The sequence below is a fragment of the Crinia signifera genome, chromosome 6, assembly GCF_055691185.1.
Source record: "Crinia signifera chromosome 6, ASM5569118v1, whole genome shotgun sequence".
NCBI lineage: Eukaryota > Metazoa > Chordata > Amphibia > Anura > Myobatrachidae > Crinia > Crinia signifera.
The window spans coordinates 25932068-25952133 of NC_139222.1; the positions used below are offsets into that span (position 1 = coordinate 25932068).

The 20066-nt window shown below is 47.2% G+C and overlaps 3 protein-coding genes across 6 annotated transcripts in view; 2 read left to right on the forward strand and 1 right to left on the reverse strand.

Annotated features, from left to right (window-relative positions):
- LOC146010130 (uncharacterized) overlaps nucleotides 1–20066 on the reverse strand; it is a 424288-nt gene that overhangs the window by 115191 nt on the left and 289031 nt on the right. The gene's annotated exons all lie outside the window — the stretch shown is intronic.
- Nucleotides 1–20066, forward strand: part of LOC146010174 (uncharacterized) — a 73088-nt gene that overhangs the window by 41351 nt on the left and 11671 nt on the right. The gene's annotated exons all lie outside the window — the stretch shown is intronic.
- LOC146010169 (uncharacterized) overlaps nucleotides 11–20066 on the forward strand; it is a 263545-nt gene continuing 243489 nt past the window's right edge. For both annotated transcript variants that reach the window (XM_083151138.1, XM_083151141.1), the window contains exon 1: nucleotides 11–186. The gene's annotated coding sequence lies outside the window, so the exon portion shown is untranslated. The remainder of the gene's footprint in view (nucleotides 187–20066) is intronic.

Genomic DNA, 20066 nt, shown 5'->3' on the forward strand with positions numbered 1-20066 from the left:
TCCTCCGCAACCCGCAACTTGTCTTGTTATGGACAATTGAAACATTCCTGGACCCTGGAACTCAGAGCGATAGCGGAGTACAGTGGAACGCACGATCCGGAAGTACAGTGGAACGCACAATCCGGAAGTACCCGGAAGTGCGGCGTGTGTAACCTGCTATTGTGTCTGGGAGAGAGCAGTCCTCGGGTGAGTGTCCCCATAAACAGGGGTGAGAGGGTATGGGTAGCGGGTGACCCCCGGGAGCTGCTGCTGGGGAGACGGCGCCTCCCGGCCTTACTGCTGTGGGGCTGTGGCTGAGGGGGGATATAATAGCTGTATATCCCGATACAGTGACTGGGGCCCTGTCCCACCCTCTGCCATAGGCTGGTTACCAGCAGTGTGTGGCCCCTATAGCACAGTATTATTCTTCTTATATAGCAGGTATTATGGTGTAAATGGGCATCATCACTGGGCTATTGTGCTGATAAATATGTGTATAATCAGCCTTGTATACAATTGGTGATATGTGTACTACACCACTGTGAGACTAAGAGGGATATACCCACAGTAGTGTACATATGGCTGTATACAGTGTATGTGCTGCATAATATACCCCTATTATATACATAGTGCTGCATGTACTACTAGAGAGATCCTGATTGCTAGGAGTCCGTGGGCTGAACAAGCTGTAGCCGTGTACAGGGAAATCCCCCTCTGTATATGTGACACCGCCATACATGTATTTGTGTGCAGCAATTCCACATAAGGCACATTGTGTGATATTTACTATCCGTAAGCCTGAGATAGGCAAGTGCTGCTGTCATACCATTATCCTCAGTGTGTGTAACACTTGGGGATACTAAGTACAGCATTGTATCTAATATATGAGAAGCCTAAATACTATATATTGCAGCACACTAAGTATGGGGCTGATTCAGACCTGATCGCAGGGTTGTGAATTTGCAGCGGCCACAGTTCAGCCAAGACTCCGGCCCGCTAGAGTGATGTCCCGCCTTGTGAAGCAATGCGCAGCCCTGCAAATATGTCCAAATCCTGTCGCAAGCCGTTCACCGTCGGATGATTGTTACACTGGTCCCGTCATATCCAGCCCAGTGCTGACGTCACCCACCCTCCCCTAATACAGGTATATCCGGCCTGGTGCTGATGTCACACACCCTCCCCTAATACAGGCGTATCCGGCCTGGTGCTGATGTCACACACCCTCCCCTAATACAGGTGTATCCAGCCCAGTGCTGATGTCACACACCCTCCCCTAATACAGGTGTATCCAGCCCAGTGCTGACATCACACACCCTCCCCTAATACAGGCGTATCCAGCCCAGTGCTGACGTCACACACCCTCCCCTAATACAGGTGTATCCAGCCCAGTGCTGACATCACACACCCTCCCCTAATACAGGCGTATCCGGCCTGGTGCTGATGTCACACACCCTCCCCTAATACAGGTGTATCCAGCCCAGTGCTGACATCACACACCCTCCCCTAATACAGGTGTATCCGGCCCAGTGCTGACGTCACACACCCTCCCCTAATACAGGCGTATCCGGCCTGGTGCTGACGTCACACACCCTCCCCTAATACAGGCGTATCCGGCCTGGTGCTGACCTCACACACCCTCCCATAATACAGGCAAACCCGGCCTGGTGCTGACATCACACACCCTCCCCTAATACAGGCGTATCCGGCCTGGTGCTGACGTCACACACTCTCCCCCAATACAGGCGTATCCGGCCTGGTGCTGATATCACACACCCTCCCCTAATACAGGCGTATCCAGCCTGGTGCTGACGTCACACACCCTCCTCTAATACAGGCGTATCCGGCCTGGTGCTGACGTCACGCACCCTCCCCTAATACAGGCGTATCCGGCCTGGTGCTGACGTCACGCACCCTCCTCTAATACAGGTGTATCCGGCCCGGTGCTGACGTCAGCCACCCTCCCCTAATATAGGCGTATCCGGCCTGGTGCTGACATCACACTCCCTCCCCTAATACAGGCATATCCGGCCTGGTGCTGACATCACACACCCTCCCCTAATATAGGCGTATCCGGCCTGGTGCTGACATCACACACCCTCCCCTAATACAGGCGTGTCCTGCCTGGTGCTGACGTCACACACCCTCCCCTAATACAGGCAAACCCGGCCTGGTACTGATGTCACCCACCCTCCCCTAATATAACATGTATTCGCCATCTGGTCATCGAATAGGGTGATTCACCGTTTTAGTCATAAATTTGCCTTACAGCACAAAATCGCCATAAAAACCTGGCGAATCAGCCTCATTGAATACCGCCCATAGTCTACTTCCTATCAATCGCCTTGAGGATGTACTCATGTACAGTTCATCGATAATCAGCCGAATGTAAATTGGTGCTTTTGTGATCAGGTCTGAATTAGCCCTTATATGCAGAGGGTAATATCGCTCACATAGACTATAACAGCAGCATAATAAGTGTACAATACACTGACTTACAGATAGTACACAGTAATACGGCACATCATCTCTTACACAGATACACTGACTTACAGATGGTACGCAGTAATACAGCACATCATCTCTTACACAGATACACCGACTTACAGATGGTACGCAGTAATACGGCACATCATCTCTTACACAGATACACTGACTTACAGATGGTAAGCAGTAATACAGCACATCATCTCTTACACAGATACACTGACTTACAGATGGTACGCAGTAATACGGCACATCATCTCTTACACAGATACACCGACTTACAGATGGTACGCAGTAATACGGCACATCATCTCTTACACAGATACACTGACTTACAGATAGTACGCAGTAATACGGCACATCATCTCTTATACAGGTACACTGACTTACAGATAGTACACAGTAATACGGCACATCATCTCTTACACAGATACACTGACTTACAGATGGTAAGCAGTAATACAGCACATCATCTCTTACACAGATACACCGACTTACAGATGGTACGCAGTAATACGGCACATCATCTCTTACACAGATACACCGACTTACAGATGGTACGCAGTAATACGGCACATCATCTCTTACACAGATACACTGACTTACAGATAGTACGCAGTAATACGGCACATCATCTCTTATACAGGTACACTGACTTACAGATGGTACGCAGTAATACGGCACATCATCTCTTACACAGATACACGACTTACAGATGGTACACAGTAATACGGCAGATCATCTCTTACACAGATACACCGACTTACAGATAGTACGCAGTAATACAGCACATCATCTCTTACACAGATACACTGACTTACAGATAGTACACAGTAATAAAGCACATCATCTCTTACACAGATACACTGACTTACAGATGGTAAGCAGTAATACGGCACATCATCTCTTACACAGATACACCGACTCACAGATGGCACGCAATAATACGGCACATCATCTCTTACACAGATACACTGACTTACAGATAGTACACAGTAATAAAGCACATCATCTCTTACACAGATACACTGACTTACAGATAGTACACAGTAATACGGCACATCATCTCTTACACAGATACACCGACTCACAGATGGCACGCAATAATACGGCACATCATCTCTTACACAGATACACTGACTTACAGATAGTACGCAGTAATACGGCAGATCATGGACCAGATTCTATAGGCTTCAAAAGTGATAAAATGGAGAGTGATAAACAGCCAGCCAATCAGCTCTTACCTGCCATGCCACAGACTGTTTGAAAAATGTCAGGCAGAAGCTGATTGGCTGGCTGTTTATCACTCTCCATTTTATCACTTTTGAAGCTTATAGAATCTGGCCCCATCTCTTACACAGATACACTGACTTACAGATAGTACACAGTAATACGGCAGGTCATCTCTGACATAGATACACTGACTTACAGTTAGTACGCAGTAATACGGCACATCATCTGGTACTTGTTTCCTAGCACGGCCACAACGATTGAGATCGTTGTGGTCGTAAGATAAAAAATCGGATCGATCGCATCGCATGCGATTTGGTCGCATGCGATGCGACCGATCCGACCGACCGATTTTTCACCCGATTTTTTTTTTTTTTTCACCTGATTATTTTCAATTGCCCCCCCAAATGTTACTAAGTGGGCTAGACCCCACGATAGACGTCAACCCGAAGCGTGGCGAGCGCAGCGAGCCCGCGAGGGGCGGCGGTGCGCGTCCTCCGACCTTTTCATTCCCCTACTATCCACTAGGGCGTGGAGTGAGAATAGAATAGTGTGGCGAGCGCAGCGAGCCACCGAGCCCGAAGCGTGGCGAGCGCAGCGAGCCCCGCGAGGGGACGCGTATAACTTCACAGGTATACGCGTCCCCTCGCGGGGCTCGCTGCGCTCGCCACGCTTCGGGCTCGGTGGCTCGCTGCGCTCGCCACACTATTCTATTCTCACTCCACGCCCTAGTGGATAGTAGGGGAATGAAAAGGTCGGAGGACGCGCACCGCCGCCCCTCGCGGGCTCGCTGCGCTCGCCACGCTTCGGGTTGACGTCTATCGTGGGGTCATGGCGGGCACATAAAAAATGTGAAATGGGTCATATTGGCCCATTTCACCTTTTTTATCATTTTTCCCTATGTGAGATGGACTTAATCAAGTCCATCTCATCTTGTGCCATTATAATGGCACAAGACCGACAAGATCCTCCCGATTTCAATGTTAAAAGATTTTTTAACATTGAAGTCTATGGAAAAATCGGGTCAATCGGTCGGTCGCATCGCGGCCGATTTTAATTGGTCGCGACCGACCGATTGACCCGATTTCTGTCAATCAAAGGGAAAAAATTGTAAAAAATCGGCCACATCGTGAGGATCGTGTCCCTTAATTAAGAGCCACGATCACTCACGATTGTGGCCGTTCTAGGAAACAAGTACCCATCATCTCTTACACAGATACACCGACTTACAGATAGTACACAGTAATACGACAGATCATCTCTTACACAGATACACTGACTTACAGATAGTACACAGTAATACGGCATATCATCTCTTACACAGATACACCGACTTACAGATAGTACACAGTAATACGGCACATCATCTCTTACATAGATACACCGACTTACAGATAGTACGCAGTAATACGGCAGATCATCTCTTACACAGATACACTGACTTACTGATTGTACGCAGTAATACTGCACATCATCTCTTACACAGATACACTGACTTACAGATAGTATGCAGTAATACGGCACATCATCTCTTACACAGATACACTGACTTACTGATTGTACGCAGTAATACTGCACATCATCTCTTACACAGATACACTGACTTACAGATAGTACGCAGTAATACGGCACATCATCTCTTACACAGATACACTGACTTACAGATAGTACATAGTAATACAGCAGATCATCTCTTACACAGATACACTGACTTACAGATGGTACGCAGTAATACAGCACATCATCTCTTACACAGATACACCGACTTACAGATGGTACGCAGTAATACGGCACATCATCTCTTACACAGATACACTGACTTACAGATGGTAAGCAGTAATACAGCACATCATCTCTTACACAGATACACCGACTTACAGATGGTACGCAGTAATACGGCACATCATCTCTTACACAGATACACCGACTTACAGATGGTACGCAGTAATACGGCACATCATCTCTTACACAGATACACTGACTTACAGATAGTACGCAGTAATACAGCACATCATCTCTTATACAGGTACACTGACTTACAGATGGTACGCAGTAATACGGCACATCATCTCTTACACAGATACACGACTTACAGATGGTACGCAGTAATACGGCAGATCATCTCTTACACAGATACACCGACTTACAGATAGTACGCAGTAATACAGCACATCATCTCTTACACAGATACACTGACTTACAGATAGTACACAGTAATAAAGCACATCATCTCTTACACAGATACACTGACTTACAGATGGTAAGCAGTAATACGGCACATCATCTCTTACACAGATACACGACTTACATATAGTACACAGTAATACGGCACATCATCTCTTACACAGATACACTGACTTACAGATAGTACACAGTAATAAAGCACATCATCTCTTACACAGCTACACTGACTTACAGATAGTACACAGTAATACGGCACATCATCTCTTACACAGATACACCGACTCACAGATGGCACGCAATAATACGGCACATCATCTCTTACACAGATACACTGACTTACAGATAGTACGCAGTAATACGGCAGATCATGGACCAGATTCTATAGGCTTCAAAAGTGATAAAATGGAGAGTGATAAACAGCCAGCCAATCAGCTCTTACCTGCCATGCCACAGACTGTTTGAAAAATGTCAGGCAGAAGCTGATTGGCTGGCTGTTTATCACTCTCCATTTTATCACTTTTGAAGCTTATAGAATCTGGCCCCATCTCTTACACAGATACACTGACTTACAGATAGTACACAGTAATACGGCAGGTCATCTCTGACATAGATACACTGACTTACAGATAGTACGCAGTAATACGGCACATCATCTCTTACACAGATACACCGACTTACAGATAGTACACAGTAATACGACAGATCATCTCTTACACAGATACACTGACTTACAGATAGTACACAGTAATACGGCATATCATCTCTTACACAGATACACCGACTTACAGATAGTACACAGTAATACGGCACATCATCTCTTACATAGATACACCGACTTACAGATAGTACGCAGTAATACGGCAGATCATCTCTTACACAGATACACTGACTTACTGATTGTACGCAGTAATACTGCACATCATCTCTTACACAGATACACTGACTTACAGATAGTACGCAGTAATACGGCACATCATCTCTTACACAGATACACTGACTTACAGATAGCACGCAGTAATACGGCACATCATCTCTTACACAGATACACTGACTTACAGATAGCACGCAGTAATACGGCACATCATCTCTTACACAGATACACTGACTTACAGATGGTACGCAGTAATACGGCACATCATCTCTTACACAGATACACGACTTACATATAGTACACAGTAATACGGCACATCATCTCTTACACAGATACACGACTTACAGATAGTACGCAGTAATACGGCACATCATCTCTTACACAGATACACTGACTAACAGATAGCACGCAGTAATACGGCACATCATCTCTTACACAGATACACTGACTTACAGATAGCACGCAGTAATACGGCACATCATCTCTTACACAGATAAACTGACTTAAGGCCCCCATACACTATGAGATTTATCTGACCTGTAAAATTGCAGGAGACCTACATACAATTTGACACTTGATGTGCCATTTTTTACATCCAATTTGTGCCAGATAAATCACGTGATTTATCTGATGCAAATTGAATGCAATCCATATATATATATATATATATATATATATATATATATATATATATATATATATATATATATATATATATATATATATATATATATATATATATATATATATATATATATATATATATAGACATTGGATGGGCTCTGCACACACTAAATTAACTGACAATAAATAGTGGAGATTTGGTTCATGAATTGATCAATGCATTTAAGCCTGCAGCCCCCGTCAAGGGACCCCACTGTTCTGCAGGTCCTACCACTATCGCTGAAAATGGCTGCAATACACATAGCTATCACATCAATGTTTGATACCAGGCATGCTATCAGGTCTGAAGCTCACAGCAGACTTTGCTTTTATAGGTGAGCAGCTACCAACACACCTGTCACTAATCATCTAGGGAAATGGCTAACACAAGCTATGGAATCTTAGTTAAAAACAGGGTGCATGAGAGAATGTGACCACAATAAGACTAATTAAAAAAATTAATCTAATAAACAATATATACACTTAACATCGGCACTCACCTTTCCTAGTTTTGGGGTGCCCTATGGCTTGTGACCACATTGTTTAAACAGACATTGGATGGGCTCTGCACACACTAAATTAACTGACAATAAATAGTGGAGATTTGGTTCATGAATTGATCAATGCATTTAAGCCTGCAGCCCCCGTCAAGGGACCCCACTGTTCTGCAGGTCCTACCACTATCGCTGAAAATGGCTGCAATACACATAGCTATCACATCAATGTTTGATACCAGGCATGCTATCAGGTCTGAAGCTCACAGCAGACTTTGCTTTTATAGGTGAGCAGCTACCAACACACCTGTCACTAATCATCTAGGGAAATGGCTAACACAAGCTATGGAATCTTAGTTAAAAACAGGGTGCATGAGAGAATGTGACACAAGCCATAGGGCACCCCAAAACTGAATGTGGTCACAAGCCATAGGGCACCCCAAAACTAGGAAAGGTGAGTGCCGATGTTAAGTGTATATATTGTATATATATATATATATATATATATATATATGAGTCCATGGTACTGGCACTCACATCAACATGAATATCTTGCTGGGGTGACAATCCAGGGTAGGGAACTTGCTAGCAGGTCACTACTTTGTATAGAAATACAGAATGGAGTCACTCACCAGTCTCAGGCAAATCAAAGTTGATTTATTCAGGCAGCATGGCAATGTTAGTGGGCATCGACGTTTCGGTCCGCCTCTGGGACCTTTTTCAAGCATTGATTTGATTTGCCTGAGACTGGTGAGTGACTCCATTCTGTATTTCTATATATATATCAAGAAAAAACAGTGCGCAAATCAGTAAAAAGCCAGTGTCCTATTTAGACAATAGTACCATCAGAGAATTTCCTCCGTATGAATGTCTTTTTAATTGAGTATGTCCCCGGCAGCTTTAACTCTCCACCTCACAGAGGTAATCCTGAATCCACAGGCGTTTTATCTAGAAGAAAATGATGAGAGCAAGCGCTCCATAGTGCGTGAATCAGTTTAAATATTTATCTTATACAAGGTAAAACACTGGTGATACAGAGAGCAGAGATCACATACCGAATGAGGCGGTACAAACACTGCTTTCCTCTACCTCCCCCATGGCAGCCATCACATATGGGTTTTTCCCTGATTGGGTAGCTTTGGAAAGGAAAAAAAGACTTCTCCTGTATAAAAGGCTCCTCCTCCTTCCTGCTTGTGTCTTTTTTTCCTTTCCCTAAAAGAATGGGTAGCAGAGAGGTGGTGGCTTACCCTGTGAAGTCTGGCTGGTCTCCCCCCATGCCTTCCGGGGTTACAAGGGGGAGACAAGGGGCAAGAGAGTGCCTAGTCTCACGAGCCGCATGCCGTCCTCAGGTGTGGGCGGCTACAGGCGGTGGCGTCCTAGGTGGCCGGAGGGAGCGGTCATCTGTCCGGGTCCATCAGTGGTGAAGCCGGGCGGGCGTCTAGGACACTCGCGGCAGACGCCGGAAGATGATGTCGGGCGCAGCAGCGTCAGCTGCGTGATGCGCATGGCCGGGTACGCCAGGCGCGTGCACGGAGTGCGCGGCTGGATGACGCGGCCGGCCCCGATTGGACAGTGGCCGGCGCGCGGGTATATGAAGTCAGCTGCGTGTTGCACTGTGTCACCAACGGAGGCTCCCAGTTTGAAGTGTACTAGCGGCGGCAGACGAAGCAGAGTCGGTGTCACTGTCGGCTGAAAGTTACCACGGTGTGGTAAGTGTGTACTCACGATGTGGGTTGCAATGTCTGTATTTGCTTGGCACTAAGGTATCATGTCTTTTTAGACTGTATTGCCTAAAATGGAGGAAGAGAAGAGACAGGCCATGCAAAAGTCGGGGTAAGCCACCATGAAGATAAGGTGTGGTGTTAGATGGTGTATAGATGGATGGTAACTAGGTGTATGTGTCACACAGGTCTGACAGCAGTAAAGATAAAGGCGAAGGAAAAGCCAGGCATAAGAAACAGCATGTTGACAGATGCTTGATGTGTAACAAAACCTTGCCAGACAAACATGTGGGCAGCGTCTGTGAGGCGTGTAAAGTCCCAAGGATACCGTTGTCGCAAATGTCCGGATTGGTGGACATGATCAAAACGGCTCTGACTGGCACCTTTGTGACACAGGAAGATCTAGTAAAGGCAACAGGAAAAAGGGGGCGCTCCCGTATGAGTGAGGGAGAGTCTGGTGAAGAAGCTGGAGTCTCCACGGCAGAGGCCTTAGAGGAACCAGATGATACACCTGTAGATAAAACGGATAGTGACTTCAGTGTGGATATGGTGGAAAACTTGTTGGCTTTGATAAACAAAGCGCTTAACATAGAGGAGGCCCCAGAGGAACTTAAGCTACAGGAATTATTGTTCAGAGACAAGAAAAAGAGGAGTAAAACATTTCCATTGTCACAACCGTTAAAGGATATAGTCCTAGATGAATGGAAGCATCCTGATAAAAGGACAGTGGTCCCTGTAAAAATGGGGAAGATGTATCCATTCCAGGCAGATCTCACTTCTACGTGGGATGAGCTGCCGAAAGTAGACGCAGCAATTGCGAGACTTTTAAAAAAGACGACCCTCCCATTGGAGGACGCAAATAATTTCAAAGACCCTATGGAACGCCGAATGGAGCTGGGGCTAAGGAAACAGCACTTGATGGCAGGGGCAGCGCTGAGACCGGCGGCAGCCATGGCCATCACTTCTAGAGTGACGAAAGAGTGGTGTAACCAGCTGGAGGCAGATATGCTGGACGGTATAAGGAGGTCGGAGCTGCTCAAGACTGTGCAGAATGTGCAGTTAGCAATCAAATTTATGTGTGAAGCATCACTTGATGCAATGAGGCTAGCGGCTAGAGCCGGGGCGGCAGCAGCAGTGACCAGGCGGGCCTTATGGCTCAAACCATGGGCGGCTGATGTACAATCAAAGAACAAGCTATTGACTCTACCTTTTCAAGGAGATTACTTGTTCGGCACCCAGCTGGACCAGATCATTACGAAAATTTCTGGAGGCAAATCGGTGTGGTTGCCTCAAGAAAAACAAAACCGGAAAACGCCTGGAAATAGAAACTTCAAGTTTCAGTCTCAAGAGTACAGAGAGGCTAGAAGTTATAGGCCAGGTAGAGGATACAGAAGAGGTACCTGGTTGTCAAGGGCGAATTTTCGGGCCCAAAGAGGCAGGGACAGTAAATTCGCCACAAAGCAAAATACACAATGACGCCGAACCCCAGGCGGTTGGGGCCAGGCTGCTCAAATTTCGAAGCGCCTGGGAGGTATCCACCTCAGACAGGTGGGTGCTAGAGATTATACGTCAAGGCTACAAAATAGAATTCACCAATACCAAAGGACCCTGTGGAGAAGGAAGCTTTACTGTCCAGCCTGAAGGAAATGATACAACAAAAGGTGGTGGTAAAAACACCACAGTCGCAAATAGGAGAAGGATGGTATTCACGATTCTTCGTGGTCCAAAAACCATCGGGGGGATTCAGAACGATACTGGATCTAAGAAAATTAAATCGGTTGGTCGAAGTAAAAACGTTCAGGATGGAGTCGGTAAGAAGTATATTACCAGATCTCAGGAAGAACGCTTACATGACCTCTATAGACCTCAAAGATGCGTATCTTCACGTACCCATATGTGTCAGTCATCAAAAATATTTAAGGTTTTCTATCCAGGGTGTAAGCTATCAATTCACGGCGCTGCCGTTTGGCCTGGCAACGTCGCCAAGGACTTTTACCAAAATACTGGTGGTGTTAGTTGCAAGGCTAAGACAAAAGGGCATAGTGATATGGCCGTACTTAGACGACTTACTAATTATGGCGGAGACAAGAGAACTAGCAGTGAAACACACCGAGGAGGTCTTACAGTTTTTAATGATGCACGGTTGGCTGATAAACAAAAAGAAGAGTCAATTAGAGCCCTCGAACAAAATAAAATACCTGGGGGTGGTCTTGGACACTCGGTCTCTCCGGATCGCCTTGACACCAGAAAGACAAGCGAAGATAATTCAATCAATAAAACCCTTAATAGGGAAGTCAGTGACGTCAGCAGAAGCATGCATGAGAGTGTTGGGGCTAATGGCCTCGGCATTAGAAACATTACAGTGGGCGAGATTTCATACAAGGAAACTACAGAGGTGCTTCTTGACGCAGTGGAATGGCAACAACAACGATCTGACTCAGAGGATTCTGCTAACACAGAGAGCCAAGGAAGACCTGAGGTGGTGGTCAGACAGAGGCCGGTTGCAGGCAGGAAGGTTATTCAATCTGTCAGAGCAGATAGTGGTCTCGACAGATGCCAGTGGAACCGGTTGGGGGGCGGTCTGCGAGGACCAGTCATCCCAAGGAGTCTGGTCAATACAGGAGAAAAAAATGCATTCGAACCTCAAGGAAATGAGGGCGGTAGTGTGTGCATGCAGAGTCTTCCAAGAAAGTGTAAAAAACAAGGAGCTGGTGGTCAGATCAGACAATCAGGTGGTCGTCTCATACATAAACAGACAAGGAGGAACACGGAGCTTAAGCATGATGCAGGAAGCCGAGAGACTGCTGGCCTGGGCAGAGGAACAAGTCCAAAGCCTGAAGGCAGTATATCTGGCAGGCAAGGAGAATCGGGTGGCAGACGGCCTAAGCAGGACCCTGTGTCTGCCAGGCGAATGGGGACTGAACAGAGAAGTGTTCACAATGTTGACAGAAAAATGGGGCAACCCATGTGTGGATCTCATGGCATCAAGACAAAACAGGAAAGTAGGGAGGTACTTTTCAAGGTTCCAGGACCCACAGGCCGAGCAGTGGGACGCGTTAACAGCAGTTTGGCCAAAGCAACTACTTTACGCTTTTCCACCGTTTCCAATAATTCCGCGCTTCCTAAGGAAGGTACAAAGGGAAAAGGCGGCGGTGATCGCGATTCTGCCAAGGTGGCCGAGGAGGCCTTGGTTTCCCCAGCTACTTCACATGACCGTAGAGGGGCCGATACAACTCCCAGAGAGGCCGGATCTGCTGATACAGGGCAAAGTACAGCGGCCTCAGCCGTTAGCCTGGAATCTGATGGCGTGGTTATTGAAACCAGGACACTTCTGAAGAAAGGGTTTTCTAGTCAAGTGGTGGAGACACTACTCAAAGCTAGGAAGCTAAATACATCAAAAACGTATTACAAGGTCTGGTTAAAATACACATCATGGTGCAGAGAGAAGAACAGAAGTCCGGAGCAAATATCAGTCATATTGGACTTCTTGCAAGAGGGCCTGGATAGAAGGCTAGCAGTTAGCACCTTGAAGGTGCAGGTGTCGGCGCTAGCAGCTATGCTGGACAAGAATATAGCGGATGATCGATATATCCAAAGGTTTTTTCAGGCGGCGAAAAAGATAAGGCCCAGGTTCCACCAACCGTTAGCGCCTTGGGACTTGAATTTAGTACTCAATGCTCTTACTGAGGAGCCTTTTGAACCTTTGCAGGAAGTCTCGCTTAAAACGCTTACCTGGAAAGTAGCATTTCTGGTGGCTATAACGTCGGCCCGAAGGGTATCAGAAATGCAAGCACTATGGTCGGAGGAGCCCTTCATGAATACGTTTGAGGATAAAGTAGTGCTACGGACAAATCCGCAGTTCTTGCCCAAAGTTGTATCGAACTTTCATTTGAATCAGGAGATTGTCCTCCCGTCATTCCGCGGGGATCCCAAAAATGATAAGGAAATCCGTCTGAATACGCTGGACATAGTTAGGGCTCTGACCATATATAAGCAGAGAACTGTAGAATTCAGAAAAGATAAAAATCTATTTATACTTACTGAGGGTAAGAACAAGGGTCAGAAAGCATCAAAGATGACGATTGCCCGGTGGATTCGGTGTTGTATCTTGGAGGCATATAAAGCAGCTAAGGAAGAACCGCCAAAAGGGCTGAAGGCGCATTCGACCCGGACAATGGCAACTTCTTGGGCAGAAAAGGGCGAAGCATCTATATTGGAGTTGTGCAAAGCCGCTGGATGGGCTTCGGTGCACACCTTTGCCAGACATTACAGGTTGGATGTGATGGCGTCAGCAGACGCTAAGTTTGGACGTAAGGTATTGTCTGCAGTAATATATATAAAAAAAAAAATGAATTGTAAAAAAAAAAAAAAAAAACATATATATATATGATAAGATGTACTTAAAAAAAAAAAAAAAAAAAGTTATTTTGGTTGTTTTCGAATTATGATTTGCCCAGCCCAGTGACATTGAACTGCTTGGGTATTACCCATATGTGATGGTTGCCATGGGGGAGGTAGAGGAAATATCAGATTCTTACCTGATAATATGCTTTCCTCTACTCCACCATGGCAGCATAGTTCCCTACCCTGTATTTGTGTGCAATTAACTGTTTGTGTTTGAGAGCTAGGAACAAAGACACAAGCAGGAAGGAGGAGGAGCCTTTTATACAGGAGAAGTCTTTTTTTCCTTTCCAAAGCTACCCAATCAGGGAAAAACCCATATGTGATGGCTGCCATGGTGGAGTAGAGGAAAGCATATTATCAGGTAAGAATCTGATATGTATATTCACATGAATTGCTGACTCCGCAGCAGGTTGTTGGAGTGGTTAAACTCAGATGGTTTTCAACAAGCGGCGGGCAGCAGGCGGCAGACGGCAGCGGTGGTCTGTTCTCCACAGGTTTAACTCCGGTCAGAGATGACGTTAGGCCACACTCCAACACGTTTCGTCATTGACTTCGTCAGAGGGCTGGCCTAGCGTCAGTCTCCGGCCCATTTTATCAGCCAGATAGAATTCCAGAGGCCACTTTCTCTAAAACAATTACAGCCACCACGATTGTTACATCATAAAAAGAATATAAACACATTTACATACAAAAATTTTCAGTACAATTATATAAAAAAAATATATACAAAAGGAATGGCACAATTTATACACTACTAGACAGAATTAGTATAAAAAGAATATGCGGCTTAATAGCCAATCACTTTAAGTCTCAATACATGCATTTCGAGACAAATACAGAATATCGGAATACATATACACAATTTTTCCAGGCAGAATATACAAGATATGGACAGGAGAAAATAAATAATGAAAAATAATAAACTGCAATCAAACAATTTCTTTTGAACCCCTTAAACTGTGTGAGCACATTTTGCATTTCCCACAGCAGAAAAAAACAGTTGCTGGGGACATTTGATTGGGCATAAATACTGTGTCGTTTGTCACCTTAACCGGGAGTAGACTTGGTGCAAGTCTGGTTTTTAGGGTACTAGCTCTTTTAAATACTATATCGGGACCAGAACCCAGATAATCCTTCAAAAGTGGGTCCAACTTAAGGACAGACCAATGTTTTTTCAGAGTTTTGCGTATTTGGATATTCTGCGCATTAAATTGGGTTACAAACGGACAAAAACTGGATGGGTTCTTCTCCTTTTCTTTATATTGTTTTCTATCCTTACCAAAGCAGTCAATAAGAGTTTGAGGATAATCTTTTTCCTGGAATCTAGCAACATCTTTTTACGCGGATGAAGATCTTGTTTCATGCGCGGGGTCGTTGTTTACCTTGGCTAAGCCATTCCTTACGCTGGTTCATATTGATGTACAGGCGCCATTTTTCGTCGCCAGAAACGATTCGGTAAAGAAATCGTTCCTTGTGTACATGAATTGAACGGTGACGAGCAAGGAAACCAGCGGAGATTGTGGCTCGTTGATTTTTGTTGCCGTCACAATGCATGCGGAACTCATGCTCCACACTTCTGAACCTTTCCTATTGAGTGAAGATTCTTCTCTATAGCTAGAAGAGCTTAGAAGGACTTGATGGAACAGCTTCTTGGATTCAACTGTTAGTGTTTATATTTATTTTAAAACCTGCATGCCTGCTTGTCTGTATGAGGGTAGACATGTGTACATGTTTCTGGAAGAAACTGTCTTTCCTAGGTTTTTAAGTGTGGTGCAAGGAATGTATCAAATACATTCGCATATTAATACAGGGGAGTCGGGGTCAGAGGTACAAGAAGTCGGTGTCGGAGTCGGGATATTTATCTACCGACTCCACAGCCCTGGATACAACTGGGCTGGATATGAATAGGACTGGACCGGTCTGGATACTGTATACCAGTGGTAGCCAACTCTAGTCCTCGAGAGCTACCAACAGTTTACACCAAGGTTTTTGCTAATTACTCACAGAGGAATTCAGGGGCAGATTTCTTAACCTCGGTAAAGTGATATACTGTCTGGTTTTTATCACCGGCCAATCAGCTCCTACTTGTGAAGTTACAGGCCTGGTTTGAAAAATGACAGGTAGGAGCTGATTGGCCAGTGATAAAATCCAGACACTTTATCACTTCACCGAGCTTAATAAATCTACCCCTCAGTGAGAATTCAAATGGAGAATGCTGAACCACTGCTAGTAGGGAGCTAAAGGGGTTACAGCAGTCTCTCAGGTGTCTAATTAGGGAGAGCTGACCATAATTTCACACACACAATGATTGCAGGCTGAATAAATCCAGGCAGAACACACTGAAGGACCATGCAGAATCAGGGGAACAGAAGAACAAACTCCCAGCTTCCTGACCATGGCATTCATATGTAATTGCATCCCATCAGAACTGTCTTGTAACCTGGTGGGACTGCCATGCTGTGGAATCCTATTGTTATGTATCCCTCCTATTATCCCGAAAGATTGTAAGCTTGTGAGCAGGGCCCCCCTACCTCCATGTCCGTTTGTTTCTACCCAGTTTTTTTTATCACTGTTTTTTCCAATTGTAAAGCGCAACAGAATATGCTGCGCTATATAAGACACTGCAAATAAATAATAATAAAATATCTACAATAATGACTATAAGATACACAGTTGCACCATAAGGTGGGTTCTATCATACATCTATACAGCCATCCTTATACAGAGGCTTAAGGCCCATACACACTTGAAGATTTTCATTTCAAAAGACTTTGCCAAAATCTTTGATAGCTATATCTTTCACCAAAGTAGTGCGTACACACTGAGCTATTTTCCCCAAAGAGCAAGAGATTTTCAGGAGGCGAAAGACTTTGCTGAAAATCTATCATTATAAATGGGCTGGGTTTGAATTCCAAGGGTTCCATATATACAGTACATTGGTGGCAGTGGGCATATAAATATATAAACATTGGTGGGCAGTGTTGATGCTAATTTATGATTTATGCATTGCTGGCACAGACCAGCAATGTATACGTTACTGCCAACACTGCCCACCAATGTTTATATATTTATATGCCCACTGCCACAAATGTATATTTATTTAAATGCAACCCCCCCCCCCATGTGCCCCTGGAGCGACTCGGCGGCCGTCACCGCATCCCCCTCCAGCCCCTTCCCTCCGTCGGTGAGATGTGGCCGCATAGTTCCCCTGTGGAGCAAAGCGGGTAAGCGCCAAAGCGCCCTCCCTCCCCGCCTTATATTGGTGCATTTAATGAATACATTGGTGGCAGTGGGCAGAATAATATAACCATTGGTGCCCAACTGGGTGTTAGCAGGGAGCAGTGCTGTCTGCTCCGTGTGTTTAGCAAGGCTGGGGGCGGGGCTAGCCTGGCCGGGGAGCAGGTCTCTGCAGCAGCAGAATCCAGCCGGCCGGCCAGACGGAGCACAGGGTGAGTATGACGGGTGGTGGGGCGGTCCGCCGGTCTGAAAGTGGTTAATCTTTCAGCCCAGCAGGCGTACACACACAGCGATGATGGATGGAAAACCATCCATCATCGCCACATCTGCTGGTAATACCAGCAGATGACCCACTTTCCTAGCGATGATGCGGGAGCGCGCATCATCGCTAGTCTGCAATCTCCGGTGCATACACACTGGGCGATTTTCGGCCGAAAATCGCTCAAAACAACTGTTTTGACCGATTTTCAGCTGAAAATCGTTAAGTGTGTATGGGCCTTTAGAGGGGTGGGGTAGGGTTACTTACTGGGATCCATTGAGATTTAGAACTTCCTGTTCCTGTTGGCTGAGATCCTGATCCCATATAATTTGTCACTTATTTGTACTGCATAATGTTGTGTCGCTGTGTGACCTGATATTAGCCGTACAGGAGACTTAGTGCTGTATAACCTGCACTGTGTAGTATAAGGGTTAGTTATATATATTTATACTAATGGGCATTAATTAGGCTGTTTTGATGGGTTTTTTTTCACATCCAGTCACATTTAAAACACACACAATACATTACAGCACACTTAGTAGATTAATTTAAATATCACTCCTTGAATTGTGTGTAAGTTATCAATGTGTGATGAAGCTGAGCGAAACGCGCGTCTGCAACTACAGTGCAGACCGCCATCCCCTCCATTACAGTGCTCAGTAGGCAGCATCTGTAAGTGTTGTATACTCCAGATTCAGCACAGGGCTAAGGATGTCCCATACTCTACATTGGTCTACAGTGAATGTTGAACAATGTTAATGTTCTTATTTTAAAAGTGTCTCATCATTGGATCTACCAGCGCTAGGGCTGTTGAGCCTGACTAGATGTTGGACTTGAAAGGGTTAAAATAACCTTATGTAATAAACTCATGAGATTGATGGTTATATGCCGTCCATTTCTATTTGGTGCTGAGCAAGTATTTTGATCAACTTCCAACCTCCAGTTATACAGGATCCATCAGTTGACAATTAAATACATGGGTAATTTATGCCATTTTATGGGATCCCAGCGGTCACCATTGTGATGGTCACGTTACCGGCTCATTAGGGTTATGTGGGAAGGGATGGATGGAGTTAGGCTACCAAAAGGGATGGCTTGGGTTTAGCTGTAGAAGGGGTTTTTGGGATTTTGAATGATTTTGAATGCTCCTCTCCTGCCCTCCCCCCGCCTGTCGCTGCTCCTCCTGCCCTCCCCCGCCTGTCGCTGCTGCTCTCCTGCCCTCCCCCCGCCTGTCGCTGCTCCTCTCCTGCCCTCCCCCCGCCTGTCGCTGCTCCTCTCCTGCCCTCCCCCCGCCTGTCGCTGCTCCTCTCCTGCCCTCCCCCTGCCTATAGCTGCTCCTCTCCTGCCCTCCCCCCGCCTGTCGCTGCTCCTCTCCTGCCCTCCCCCCGCCTGTCGCTGCTCCTCTCCTGGCCTCCCCCCGCCTGTCGCTGCTCCTCTCCTGGCCTCCCCCCGCCTGTCGCTGCTCCTCTCCTGCCCTCCCCCCGCCTGTCGCTGCTCCTCTCCTGCCCTCCCCCGCCTGTCGCTGCTCCTCTCCTGCCCTCCCCCCGCCTGTCGCTGCTCCTCTCCTGCCCTCCCCGCCTGTCGCTGCTCCTCTCCTGCCCTCCCCCGCCTGTCGCTGCTCCTCTCCTGCGCTCCCCCGCCTGTCGCTGCTCCTCTCCTGCCCTACCCCCACCTGTCGCTGCTCCTCTCCTGCCCTCCCCCCGCCTGTCGCTGCTCCTCTCCTGCCCTCCCACCGCCTGTCGCTGCTCCTCTCCTGCCCTCCCCCCGCCTGTCGCTGCTCCTCTCCTGCCCTCCCCCCGCCTGTCGCTGCTCCTGCCCTCCCCCCGCCTGTCGCTGCTCCTCTCCTGCCCTCCCCCGCCTGTCGCTGCTCCTCTCCTGTCCTCCCCCGGCCTGTCGCTGCTCCTCTCCTGCCCTCCCCCCGCCTGTCGCTGCTCCTCTCCTGCCCTCCCCCCGCCTGTCGCTGCTCCTCTCCTGTCCTCCCCCGGCCTGTCGCTGCCCCTCTCCTGCCCTCCCCCCGCCTTTCGCTGCTCCTCTCCTGCCCTCCCCCGGCCTGTCGCTGCTCCTCTCCTGCCCTCCCCCGGCCTGTCGCTGCTCCTCTCCTGCCCTCCCCCGGCCTGTCGCTGCTCCTCTCCTGCCCTCCCCCGGCCTGTCGCTGCTCCTCTCCTGCCCTTCCCCTGCCTTTCGCTGCTCCTCTCCTGTCCTCCACCGCCTGTCGCTGCTCCTCTCCTGCCCTCCCCCCGCCTGTCGCTGCTCCTCTCCTGCCCTCCCCGCTTGTCGCTGCTCCTCTCCTACCCTCCCCTGCCTGTCGCTGCTCCTCTCCTGCCCTCCCCCCCCGCCTGTCGCTGCTCCTCTCCTGCCCTCCCCCGCCTGTCGCTGTACCTCTTCGGCCCTCCACTCGACCTGTCGCTGCCCTTCTTCTGCCCTCCCCCTGACCTGTCGCTGCTCTTCTTCTGCCCTCCCCCAGACCTGTTGGTTCTCTTCTTCTGCCCTCCCCCCGCCTGTTGCTTCTCTTCTCCTGCCCTCCCCCCCACCTGTCGCTG